This window comes from Corythoichthys intestinalis, chromosome 11 (assembly GCF_030265065.1).
Source record: "Corythoichthys intestinalis isolate RoL2023-P3 chromosome 11, ASM3026506v1, whole genome shotgun sequence".
NCBI lineage: Eukaryota > Metazoa > Chordata > Actinopteri > Syngnathiformes > Syngnathidae > Corythoichthys > Corythoichthys intestinalis.
Window position 1 is genome coordinate 4565884 of NC_080405.1, and position 13941 is coordinate 4579824.

Here is a 13941-nt window from a genome sequence, read left to right on the forward strand (position 1 = left end):
TAAAATGTACAATGTGTACTTTCCAGTACCGCTCACAGCTCTTAGCTGTTGGCCAGTGTATCCGTGAAGATCTGGAGGAACAACTATTAAGCTCTGCTGCCCACCCCCACCTAAAATTTAAAAATAATAAACACTAAACAAATCTGAAAATACAATAACTTCTCATATAGCAAGTATTTTGAAACATTAATCCAGTGTGCATGACTACATACCTGTAGACTTGTGTAGCATCCAGCCACCACAGATGTTTGCCAATTTTGGATAAGCACTCACAAGCAACTCTGAAAACTAAAGAGACACGCGTAGTTAGATCTTTCTAACAATTACACACACACATACACATATATAAAAACTACAGGGTGTCCATAATGTCTCTTTACCATTTCAAAAATTTATTAAAAATGCAATTGATTATTTTATTCAGATTTGTTCTATTGTATTCAGCGTTTATTGAATTTAAAAAAAATTTTTTTTTTTTTTTTTTTACCTCTTTTAATACACTTCTACATGGGCACCATTAATTGCACGAAGCACATCAAGACGGTACTCGATTTCTTGCCATGTTCACTGTAGCATACTCATCAATAAAACAAACTCGTTTGATGAATGTTTCCAAACAACAGGAGGTAAAGAGGTAAAAAAAAAAATAAAAAAAAACTTCAATAAAAGCTGAATACAATAGAACAAATCTGAATAAAATATCTAATCAATTGCATTTTCAATACATTTTTTAAATGGTAAAGAGACTTCATGGACACCCTGTACTGTGCATTTGATCATGCAACTGGTAGTAAAATCATGCACCGTGATCAATTTTAAAATGGATAATTTTGTCTTGACTTTACAAAGAGCAGTAAATTAATGGTGGCATACCTCTGAATGTGTCATATTTTCTGATATGCTCAGTGAACGCTTTCCAAGACCAGCCAACATGAGTGGCAGTTCCTCATACGCTTTTGGTGTTTTTTCATATTTTTTTTCTAGAAGAAAAAAGCTCACCAAAAAACCTTTCCAAGATTCTTTTTTTTTTTTTATATGATACAAAACGTCTTTTGCCTCTTGCCTCTTTTTGGAAAAGTCCTGCAAAGGATTTAAAAAGAAGGAATACTGGCCATCAACTAAAAAAAAAAAAAAAAAAAAACAATAACTCAGAAATTGTCTACATTATATGATTGTTTGCTTCTGTAAATGTGTTATGAATTAGTTCATACCCAGATAGTAGACAGACATTGAATAAACATTGATTTTCCATCAAAATGATCAGTATGGTTGTCATCGAAATTTTCTACGTCAAGTGACATTGAAACAACGATGTTCTATGGTATGTCAGGCAACGGTTGGGTTAACATTGTTTTATAGTTGATGAACTAATGTTGACAAATAGTTGATTTATGATTGATCGGGAAATATGATTGAAAAGTCATTGAATTATGGGTGAGCGGGCGTTTTGGTCGAAAACAACATTGATTCAGCGTTGTTCGAATATTATTAATAATCGAAATGACGTTTAGGTTTTGCAAGGATTTCAACGTTGAAACAACATTAATTGAGGCACGACCAGGCAAATTTATTCCATATAGCACTATTGCAAACGTGACGTTGATTCAACGATATAAGATTGACAGCGGAATAATGATCCAACATCTTTTCAACGTCGGTCTGCTATCTGGGTATGGTGAAGCTGAGAGACTATCTCCACTTCTTTTACACTTGAATCAGGATCCTTCATTAGTTTGTCCAATGTGCATGACAAATTTACCTACCGTGCAATTTCTTGCCTCATTGATGGTACTGGAACATTGTTCTGAGGTCTTACGAGTTGTTGCTGAGACCTTACTGCTGGAACTGACTGTACCTGTTATGAACGGCAAGCCGTTGATGTGGATCCCAAAAACAGACCAGGAGATCAGGTAGGGCTAATGTTTGTATTTAATAAGTACAACAAAGGGAGCACGCCAATAAACGTGAGTATAAAAAAGTACAACAAAGGGAGCACGCGAAAAATGCAGGTATAACAAACTGAGAGAGCACGCCAATAAACGCGAGTATAATAAAGTACAACAAAGGGAACACGTGAAAAATGCGAGTTTAACAAAGTATAACTAAGAGCACGCTAGAATGCATGAATATAACAGAGTACAAGAATCTAACTACAAAGCCCAAAAGAGCATTAACGTAAAGATGACCAAACCAAAATACGACCGTAGAACGTCGGGAAACTCGAAGGCTGACGATGAACACACAGGTGGTAAGCAAGGCAAGTAGCAAGCAATAGTCCGACACTTGCAGATGGTGACAGGCTTCCTTAAATACTGAGCTTTCCTAATCAAGCACAGGTGTGTCGCATAATCCCGCCAATCTGGCTCAATCAGGTGCTGCTTAAAGAAAAAAGAACTGAGAACACACACAAATATGACAGAACCCCCCCCTCAACGGACGCCCCCTGGCGGACCACCTGGTTTCGTGGGATGAAGGGAGTGGAAATCCCGCAGCAGCGACGGATTGAGGATCCAGGAGCGGGGGACCCATTGGCGTTCCTCTGGGCCATAACCTTCCCAGTCGACCAGGTACTGCACCCCCCTACCCCGCCTCCTAGAATCGAGAATGGAACGCACCGTATACACTGGCCCACCGTCGACCCCACGAGGAGCAGGAGGAGGCACTGGCGGGGGTTTAAGGGGCTGGTGGAGACCGGTTTGAGCAGGGAGACATGGAAAACAGGGTGGACCTTCATGGAGTTCGGAAGCTTCAGCCTGACAGAGACCGGATTCACCACAGCATCCACAGCAAACGGACCGACATATCTCGGGCTCAGCTTCTTAGAAGTCCCAGCGAGGTGCAAATCTCGTGACGACAGCCAGACCATCTGGCCCGGACGATAGACCGGAGCAGGCCTTCTGTGGCGGTCAGCAATCTGGCGGTTGCGGGCTGCCGTGCGGACTAGTGCAGCACTTGCGTTCCTCCAGACTCTATGGGCCCTCCGCAGGTGGACCTGGACAGACGGTACAACTACCTCCGCTTCTTGCGACGGAAACAACGGGGGTTGGAACCCGTACGCGGTCATGAATGGTGACCTCCCGGTGGCCGAGCAAACGAGGGTGTTGTGGGCATACTCCACCCACGGGAGGTGTGATGACCAGGAGGCTGGATGAAGTTGACAAACACAGCGGAGGGTGGCCTCTAGCTCCTGGTTGACCCGTTCTGTCTGTCCATTCGATTGCGGGTGGTAACCAGAAGACCGGCTTGACGTGGCCCCCAATGCCTTGCAGAACGCTCCCCAAACTTTTGAGACGAATTGTGGCCCCCTATCAGAGACCAGGTCAGTAGGAATGCCGTGAGCCCGGAATATGTGCGCCGCCAACATATCAGCAGTCTCCAGAGCTGAGGGCAACTTGGGGAGTACGACAAAGTGTGCCATCTTTGAGAACCGGTCCACCACAGTCAAGATGACAGAATGACCTTTGGAGCGCGGGAGTCCAGTGATGAAGTCCAGCGCCACATGGGACCAAGGGCGAGATGGAACAGGAAGTGGATGCAGCAATCCAGCTGGGGAACGATGAACCACCTTGCCTCGAGCGCAGATGGTACAAGCAGCGACGTAGTCCATGACGTCCTTGCGCATACCAAAACCTCTGGGAAATTAGGAAGAACGTGCGAGACACACCTGGGTGGCAGGCGAACTTGGAAGTGTGACCCCATTTCAGCACTCCTGCACGTTGAGCATCTGGAACGAATAACTTGCCAGCGGGGCAGCCTCCAGGCACCGTTACACCCCGCAAGGCCTCCTCCACCAGACGCTCGACCTCCCACCGTAGCGCCCCAACAATCAGGCTGTCAGGTACGACCGGCTCCTCTGAAGGACCCTCCTCCACCGGTTCATGGATCCTTGATAGTGCGTCAGCATTTCCATTCCTTGACCCTGGACGGTAAGTAATTGCAAAGTTAAAGCAGGTCAGGAACAACGACCAACGGGCCTGGCGAGAGTTGAGGCGTCTGGCAGCCCGAAGGTACTTCAAGTTTTTGTGGTCTGTGAGTATCTGGAACGGTTCTTCCGTCCCCTCCAACCAGTGCCTCCATTCCTGCAAAGCCTGCACAATGGCGAGTAGCTCCCGGTTGCCGACATCATAGTTTGCTTCCGCTGGGGTGAGGCGGCGGGAGTAGAATGCGCAGGGGTGCAGTCTCTGGTCGACGGTAGACCTCTGGGACAGGACGGCCCCCACTCCGGAACTCGATGCGTCAACCTCGACCACAAACGGAAGATCAGAATCAGCATGGACCAGGACAGGTGAACTCGTAAAAGCCCGTTTAAGGCCTACAAATGCGGCCTCTGCCACCGAAGACCACGTAAACGGCCTTTTGTTGGAGGTTAGTCTAGTAAGGGGCTCGGCCCTCATACTATAATTACGAATGAAACGTCTGTAAAAGTTGGCGAACCCGAGAAACTTTTGTAGTTGCTTACGCGATGTTGGAGTCGGCCACCCGGCTACTGCCGGAATTTTAGCGGGATCAGGTCGGAGCTGTCCCTTTTCCACAATAAACCCCAGAAACTGTATTGAATCCCGGTGAAACTCGCACTTCTCTGCTTTGACAAACAGTTTGTTTTCCAGAAGTCTTTGCAGAACCAGGCGGACATGTTGCTGATGTTCCTGCAGGCTTCTTGAGAAGATTAAAATATCGTCCAGATATACAAAACAGAATACATTCAACATGTCGCGTAACACATCGTTTATGAGGCTCTGGAATACCGCAGGTGCGTTAGTCAGACCGAAAGGCATGACCAGGTATTCAAAATGCGCGAGCGGTGTTTTGAAAGCGGTTTTCCACTCATCCCCTTCACGAATCCTGACCAGGTGGTAAGCACTGCGCAAGTCTAATTTCGTGAAAATGGTGGCTGATTTTAATGGGGCGAAAGCCGAATCCAACAATGGTAAGGGGTATTTGTTTTTTATAGTAATCTTACTGAGACCCTGGTAGTCAACGCACGGCCTAAGACCCCCATCTTTTTTGCCGACAAAGAAAAACCCTGCCCCCAAAGGAGAAGACGAAGGGCGAATAAGGCCAGCAGCTAAGGAAGAGGAGATGTATTCCCTCATTGCCTCCTGCTCCGGTTTAGAGACCTGATATAACCTTGAATTGGGCAGTGGGGCATTGGGCAGCAAGTTAATGGCACAATCGTACGGACGGTGCGGCGGCAGGGTCATAGCATGCTCTTTACTAAAAACATATTTGAGATCGTGATAATCAGTAGGAACATTGACCAAATTAACTGGCTCGGTAGTCACGTGTGCTTGAGCGGGAAGTAGACACGCCGACCGTAAACAGTGTGCATAACAGAAAGTACTCCAGGTTACAACTTGCGTCTTAGCCCAGTCAATATTGGGGTTATGTACTTTCAACCAGGAGAGCCCCAGCACTACTGGAGCAGATTTACACGGCATAACCAAAAAGCTTCGGACCTCAAAATGATTGCCCGACAGTTTTGTTTTGAGTGGAGGCGTAATAAACCTAATATCCGCCAGGGGTCGCCTATCGAGATGTAAAACCAGTTTTGGCCTAGCAAGTCTTATTAACGTACAGCCAAGAGCGTCCACAACACTCTGGTCTACAAAACAATCATCTGCCCCCGAATCGATTAGAGCAGTAAACTTAAAATTAACCCCACCATGTGACAATTCACACGGCAGTTGCAGTCTCATAACGCCTTGGGGGTGTCTGGGTTCCTTTATGTCGTCGCGGGGCAACTCACTTGACAGATTGCTGTCATATACGAACCTCGGCCCCCCTCGGGCGAGGGGAACCCCAGGAACCGAAGATCCAGGTCGACGCGAAGGAACAGCGTCACAGGCGGCGATAGGGTGTCCCGGCGAGCCAGAATAGAGACACAAGCCTGCCTCCAACCGCCTCCGTCGCTCGGCAGCAGAAAGGCGGCCGCCACCGAGTTGCGTAGGCTCCCCTCCCGTCGGGACTGGACTCCGCGTCGGCGTAGAGACGAACGGCGGCTCGACGAAGCCGTCTTTATGGACCGCAGTCGGGCCGCTCCGCGACGACGACCAACGACGTCCCCGAGGCTCCATGGCTCGTTCCCTCTCAAGTTCCTTCAGACGATTGTCCAAAAGCACGGACAAGGAAATCAGGCCCTCCAGATTCGACGAATCGTCCCGGGCCGCTAACTCGTCCTTCACTGCAGAAGACAGCCCACGCCGAAAAATCCCACACAGCGCCGCTTCTCCAAAACCGCACTCCGCGGCCAAAATGCGAAACTGAATAGAGTAGTCCGCTACCGTCAGATCGCCCTGAAAAAAATCCAACAGGCGGCTGGCTGCCTCCTTGCCCCTAACCGGATGATCAAAAACTCTCACAAACTCCGTCTCGAAAGATTCAAAACAATTATGGACCGCGGGCCTTGTGTTGCTTACCGCCATGGCCCATGTAGCCGCTTTACCGGTGAGGAGACTCATTACATAAGCTACACGGGATCTATCACTAGCAAACGTAAAAGGCTGCTAGCCAAAAATAAGGGAGCACTGATGCATAAACTGTCGGCAAGCACCTGGCTCTCCCTCATAACGATGAGGGTGTGGCAACATAGGCTCCCGAAAAGATGCCGGCGGGCTCATCGGAGGAGGGGCGGGCAGGTCGGGCGCCGCGGCAGCGTCAATTATACCACCGGGCTTTACAGGCGAAGCCATATTCGCAACTTTTGTGGTGAGCGAGCTGATCACATCCACTAATTTGCGTATCGATTGCTCGTGTTGACTGATCATGTGGTCGTGACCAGCGAGAGCACGGCAAAGACCCTCCGAGTCCGTTGGATCCATGTGGTCGGACTATTCTGTTATGAACGGCAAGCCGTTGATGTGGATCCCAAAAACAGACCAGGAGATCAGGTAGGGCTAATGTTTGTATTTAATAAGTACAACAAAGGGAGCACGCCAAAAATGCCGGTATAACAAACTGAGAGAGCACGCCAATAAACGCGAGTATAATAAAGTACAACAAAGGGAGCACGCGAAAAATGTGGGTATAACAAACTGAGAGAGCACGCCAATAAACGCGAGTATAATAAAGTACAACAAAGGGAGCACGCGAAAATGCGAGTTTAACAAAGTATAACTAAGAGCACGCTAGAATGCATGAATATAACAGAGTACAAGAATCTAACTACAAAGCCCAAAAGAGCACTAACGTAAAGATGACCAAACCAAAATACGACCGTAGAACGTCGGGAAACTCGAAGGCTGACGATGAACACACAGGCGGTAAGCAAGGCAAGTAGCAAGCAATAGTCCGACACTTGCAGATGGTGACAGGCTTCCTTAAATACTGAGCTTTCCTAATCAAGCACAGGTGTGTCGCATTACCCCGCCAATCTGGCTCAATCAGGTGCTGCATAAAGAAAAAAGAACTGAGAACACACACAAATATGACAGTACCCTTCTATCGAGAGCAGCTTCTACCTCATGTTCCTGTCTGACATTTTGTTGTATTCTGTTATTTAACATCACCACCAGATTTTGTGCTATGTTAATGATTTCTCCTAGTCGGACTTGAGTGAGAAAAAAGAAAAAAAATGAATAGCAAACTTTCCAGAGATGGGTATGCTTCACGATTGTACAGAGTAACTGCAAATTTATGAATTTAAAAGTCTGACTTTGGGTCAGCGTCTTCATCAAAAAGCAAAACAAGCTACATTTTAGTTTGTATTTTAATATTTGTTTAATATTATGTCGCAAATTGCTAGTAATGCCCTGACCCTCGCTAGAGCACTAATGAATAAATGAATGAATGACGGCACGTTGTTAGCTTGCCGTCTACGTGGGTAAGTTTGTAAGTCCATTAACTTTACATTGTTTCATAAAGTACAATAGACTAAGATAAATTGTATAAACACGTTGTTGATATTACCTCTGAGGCTTCTTCAGAGCTGGGAGCTCCACGAACTTCATTGCTGTCCGTCATGTTTTGGCACTGAGCGGGCAACTGTTTTTTGTTTTGGCGCATGCGCCGTTAGAGGATTCGAGGATCGACTAGTTTTCCTTGAGACCTCCGTGACGTCATTTTAATGCTTTTGATTCGTGGTCGTAAACTTGAATTCGTCCACGGACAAGATTTCATACTCGTAGAAACGGGAGTGGTATTCACACACCCACAAAAAAATCCCAGGTCAGAATTTTGTGTTTACAGATACAAATGCCTAATTATGAACACGAATCTGTAAATATGAGTACGAATATTTTGTATACGAACACGAATATTTTATATATGAGTACGAATGTGTAAATACAAGTACAAATCATTTAGACAAAAATCTAACTCCATATATGTAGCGGCAAAGGGTGTGTGAGACATCAATAGAACCGTTATGTGCCAAGATAACAAATATTGATAAAGTTAAAAAAAAAAATCAATCACATTAATGAGCAATTATCGAAAATAGATCGAAAATGACGAACATTTCCGAAAGTGTTCCGGAAACAGCCGAATGGGGCGGAGACGTCACGACAGGTGATTGACAGTCGAGGCGGAGCCAGGTGCCATTGTTTTTTAACGACGAGAGAGTAGCGTTGGGGTTTGTTTGACGAAAACATCACAAAAATGGTTCAAAACTGCTGTGCTATGTGGTGTACAAATAGCTATTTATCGGAATATAGTATCCATGAGTTCCCGAACGTGAAAAAAAAAGCTGGACTACGCAGACAATGGGTAAAGTTCGTCCGTGCAAAGAGGGTTAATTTTCTAGACACAGCCTCCGGCATGCTTTTCTGTGGTGCGCATTTTCCACCTGAAAGCTTCTCGAACTATGGACAAGTGAAATCGTGTTTTGCTAAAAGATTGCTGCTCAAAGGAGATGCGGTGCCGACCATACACGCGCAGCCACCTAAATGTCCCGAGATATCAAGAAAGAGGACGATGACTGGCAAAGGAGGCTAAAGCTAAGCAAAGTAGGGGAGCAGCCAAGCTCGAAATGGCCAGAGTGAGTACTCTTTTATAATAAAAAAATGTCACGCATTGGATACAGGACTGGACACATGTATAAATTATCGTTCGTAAAATATATAGAATAAATCCTCTGATCCCATTCATATTTGTGTCTGTTGGCAGAGCGAAAAGCTATGATAGCGCAATAAATGATCATTATTCTATGCATTCCTTTATTTTGCAGTCACGGTGTATCAGCTTCACAAAAAGAAATGCAAAACAAATCATTGGTGTTTCCCACACGATCTGCTGCCAATGTTTCATCAGTCTCATTGCTCCCCTCAATGACCGTTTCATTACGCTGCATTGGCGTTCGTTCGGGCTCAAATTGGTAACCTAAAACACCGATTAAAGCTTCGTAACTCTCCTCGTCATCATTAGATGAACATATCCTTCTACGTCGGATTTGTCACTGAAACTAGAAACGAAATTGTCTGCCATCATCGCCGCCATTCAGTATTAAAGCACTGAGCCTTTTTCTTGTTGAAGAAACACCCCTCACTGTCAATTCTGAATTCTCTTTTATTGACAACGAGGGGTGTTTCTTCATGAGGGAACCTGGAATATGTGCAGGACGAACACAATGCATCAGCATAAACAGCTCAAAACACCCCTAATTCTCCCCTCACTAGAAGGAATTATATTGATGCAGACAGGCGCTGCCCCCCTAGTGGCCGGTGGCACTCTCTTCACTTGTCGTGACGTCACGCACACAATCTGCCAGATCTCGGGCGCCGGTCGTTTTAGCTTGACAATCGAGCCAAATTTCTCTCATTTTCTTGTGTGTAATTACACGAAGTGGCATGATATGAATATGGATAAATGATGGAATATTAAAATTTTCCCAGGGCATGACATACCCTTTAAATGAAATTATTATGAATAAATTTAACTTCCTTAATGAAATCTCATATTTGAAATTTAAAGTAGAAGTAAATGATGCTGTCCATTGGACAGCAGAAACAGTGGATGCAATACTAAATTACTGGTTAGATCAGTTAAACATGTGACGGGTTCAACAGTTGGGGGGAACCCTTCCTCTTCAAATGTAATGGTATTATGTCAAAAATTCAAATTAAATTATGAGCAACTTCAAATATTACAGAAAGGACTAACATTCATTCCGATGCCAAACAGACCTAATAAAAGTGAACTTTATAAGGATTTATATAACTTTCATAGAAAAATTAAAATTATACATTATTTTAATGAGCAAGACGAGTACGAACATCAGCCATTCATTGGGCCGTCAGTATGGGAACCAAACAATAACTCTATGTCTCAACCAATTAAAAACTTTATTAAAAACAATGAAAATTTACTAAAAGAATATAGACCACAACATAAAGATAAAAATAACCTATCATCTAGACAAAAAGAGGCGCTAAAAATACTTGCTAAAAATAATAATATTATAATTAAACCCGCAGATAAAGGCGGACAAATAGTAATACAGGATAGGGAGAATTATATTATAGAGGCGAATAGACAACTTAATAATAAGGATTATTATATTAAAATTCCTCAATCCTTAACTGAACGTACGCAAACATTAATTACAATATTATAACAGAATTATACAATAATAAATATATTACATATAAACAAATGCAGTATTTTTTGGGCCCCGAAAACCCTCGCCCACGCCTCTTACTTGTTACCCAAAATAAATAAACCGCCAGATACATGGACCATTCCACACCAAATTCCCTCAGGCAGACCAATAGTAAGCGATTGCGGGTCTGAATCATATAGGATAACTGAGTATATTGATTATTATATAAATCCTTTATCACAAATACATAAAAGTTATATTAAAGATACATATGAATTTGTGAATAGAATTAAAAATATATCCTTACCTAAAAATACTTTTTTATTTACAATAGATATAGATGCATTATATACCAATATAGATATGAATTTAGGTCTGAAGGCTGTTGAAAAAGCATTAAAAAAGTTCCCACAAAACAACCGTCCGGATCAAGCTATTTCCGGTTGTTGGAAGTTACCCTGTCTAGGAACGATTTTTGCTTCGGTGAGGATTTTTATTTACAAATTTGTCGCTGTGCCATGGGGCGAAAATATTCTCCGGCATATGCCAACATATACTTGGCTAATTGGGAGGAGGAGGCTCTACAATTATGCCCAAAAATTCCAGTATTATACCTACGTTATTTGGATGACATTTTTGGTATTTGGGAGGGAACACAGGATGAATTCAAAATCTTTATTGATATATTAAATACATACCATCCTAAAATCAAATTAAAATATAATATTAGTAATGAGTATATAGAATTCCTAGACACTAGAGTATTTTCTATTATAAAAAAGGAAAATAGTATGGATACATCTAAATATTTAGCAACTAAAGTATATTTTACAAATACAGATAGACACGCATTATTATATAAATCCAGCTATCATCCAAAACACACATTTAAAGGTATAATCAAATCACAGTTAATTAGATTTCACAGGATATGTACGTTCCCTGAGGATGTGGAGGAGGCGACGAGCATTTTGTTCAAAGCCTTGCGCCCGAGGGGTCACTCAAAACGGTTCCTCCGTACAATAAAATCACACATTGCAAATTCTTACCGAGAAGGTCAGTACAATATTAAAACAGAAGAACGGGGTCTAAAAGAAAATGATAACAACAAATTGGTCCCGATAATAACCACTTTTTCAAATCATCTGTCGACATTTAATTTTGGTATTAAAAATAATTTTGACAAATTACAAGAAGAACAGGAGGAAATGAGAAAAGTGAAGATAATTCGAGCCTATAGAAGAAACAAAAACTTAAAGTTCATACGGCCTTGAGCCAAAATATAGAGAAAAATAAATGGCAACATATGATGTTGACATACTCACCCTTCTTATTAAATAGAATCACAGGTCGGGGCTTACCTATATTGCAAAAACTTAATATGTATACTTCTAATATTATTTATGCGATCCAATGCTATAAATGCTATAAAATCTATATCGGAGAAACTAGTAGACCACTAATAACACGTATTAAAGAACATTTACATTTTATTCGTCATTATTATAAAAAAACTACAATTATATATCGACATTTTAAAACAACTTAACTTTAGGTTCAAAGGTCTTCAAAGTGACTCTACCTGGTCGAAACGACAAAGGCTCAGGTTTGAGCATATTTGGATTCTAAAATTAGATACAGTTCATCCAAATGGGTTAAACGAAAAAACATAGACAAATTTGAGTTTGTTTTGACGAAGTGGTGTGAATACAATTGCCTCCTTTCCCTGTGTAAATCCAGGCCTGGTGATGCAGAAGTTTTGGGTGAATTGGGTCCATCTGTTTTGTTGAAATTTTGTAAATAAATTTTGGTTTTTGACTGAATTGTTTTGTGGTGGAACTTTGACTTTGGCACTTATTGTTAAGCACTTATTGTATAGCACTTTTGATGGGCTCACTTGGCCACGAGATGTCGCTGTTCGCCGGGCCTTGATTTTTCCATTCAACATGGAATGGTTGACCGGATGTAGACATGCAGGACCATTTAAGGCACTTATTGTATTAATTGTAAATAATTGTAATATATGAGAGAGTTATATGTAAATAAATAATTGAAATTGTATATAATTAGGTTTTTGGTGTGGAGTGGTTTTATTTCCCCTCTTTTTGTCTATTTAAATGTGGTTGGGTCCTGCAGGTCGTTCTGTGGTCCCTATTCTAGGACAGTACGAAGGAGGTACCCCGCGTATGGGGAGATCCCCCCCCACCCGACCCCCCACACTAACCCCAAACCTCGAGGCCCTATTTAACCTCGGGGGGGGGTTCTCTTTCGGATTGGGGGGAACTATTGGTTTACACAGTTTTGTTTTATTATGACCGTTTTTCGTCTAATTAATCAATATAGACCAAAACCCTAGACCTCACTAAACCTAACCGTCTCGAAATATACGCCTTCTTAACCCTAATTAAAACTAAACTCTATTATTAATTATCTAACCCTAGTTTAATAGCACCCTAATTAATAACTATTTGCTAACCCTAATTAATCAATAAACCCTAAACGTAAAATACTCAATATATATATTTTTTTTAGGGTTTTTTTAACCCTAGGGAAACGAACCCTAATAAAAGCAACCCTATTTTGGGATGATAAAAAACTAATATATAGGGGTATATGAGTATTTATGCGAGTATATATGTATATATGGATATATGTGTATATAGATATATGTATATGTTTAAATAATATATAATAGTCTAAATGACATATATTTATATTTGGATACATGGAGTTATTATTATTAGGGATATGGATATATATTGGACTACATTTTATGAAAATAAATTTAAACAATATATATATAAAGAATTTTAGGAAGGCGTATATGATCGGTTAATTGTTTGAAATGTTTGGTATAATTTTTATTATTATATTGGGATATATTTGTAGACTATGGTTGCATGTGTGTATGTATATGTGTATATCTATATGCATGGATGTATTGGTATACATGTGTGTATACATGCATATATGTAATATATAAGTATATTAATAGCAAAATATAATAAATATATATTGGTATATTATTAATAGTGGACCTTGACCTGTGATTCTATTTTTTATTATTTTTTTATTTATTATTTTATATATCTATATAATTCCTTAACAAAAAATATTTTTTACAAATATATGATTGAGATAATCAAATTGATATCTGGTATTATTTAAAATTACAAATATATACAATACCAATTAACATAATATGTAATATTCTATGAACCCACATATAAGACTTGTGCCAGGGCTGGCGAATTTTATTCGCCCTAATATATATAAATCACAACAAATTGTTGTAGAGTGCGGCGTATGGTTTGAGCACTAACAGTCCCTATGGGGCCTGGCCGGGCACAGCCCAAAAAGGCAACATGAGTTCCCCTTCCCATGGGCTCACCACCTGTGGAAGGGGC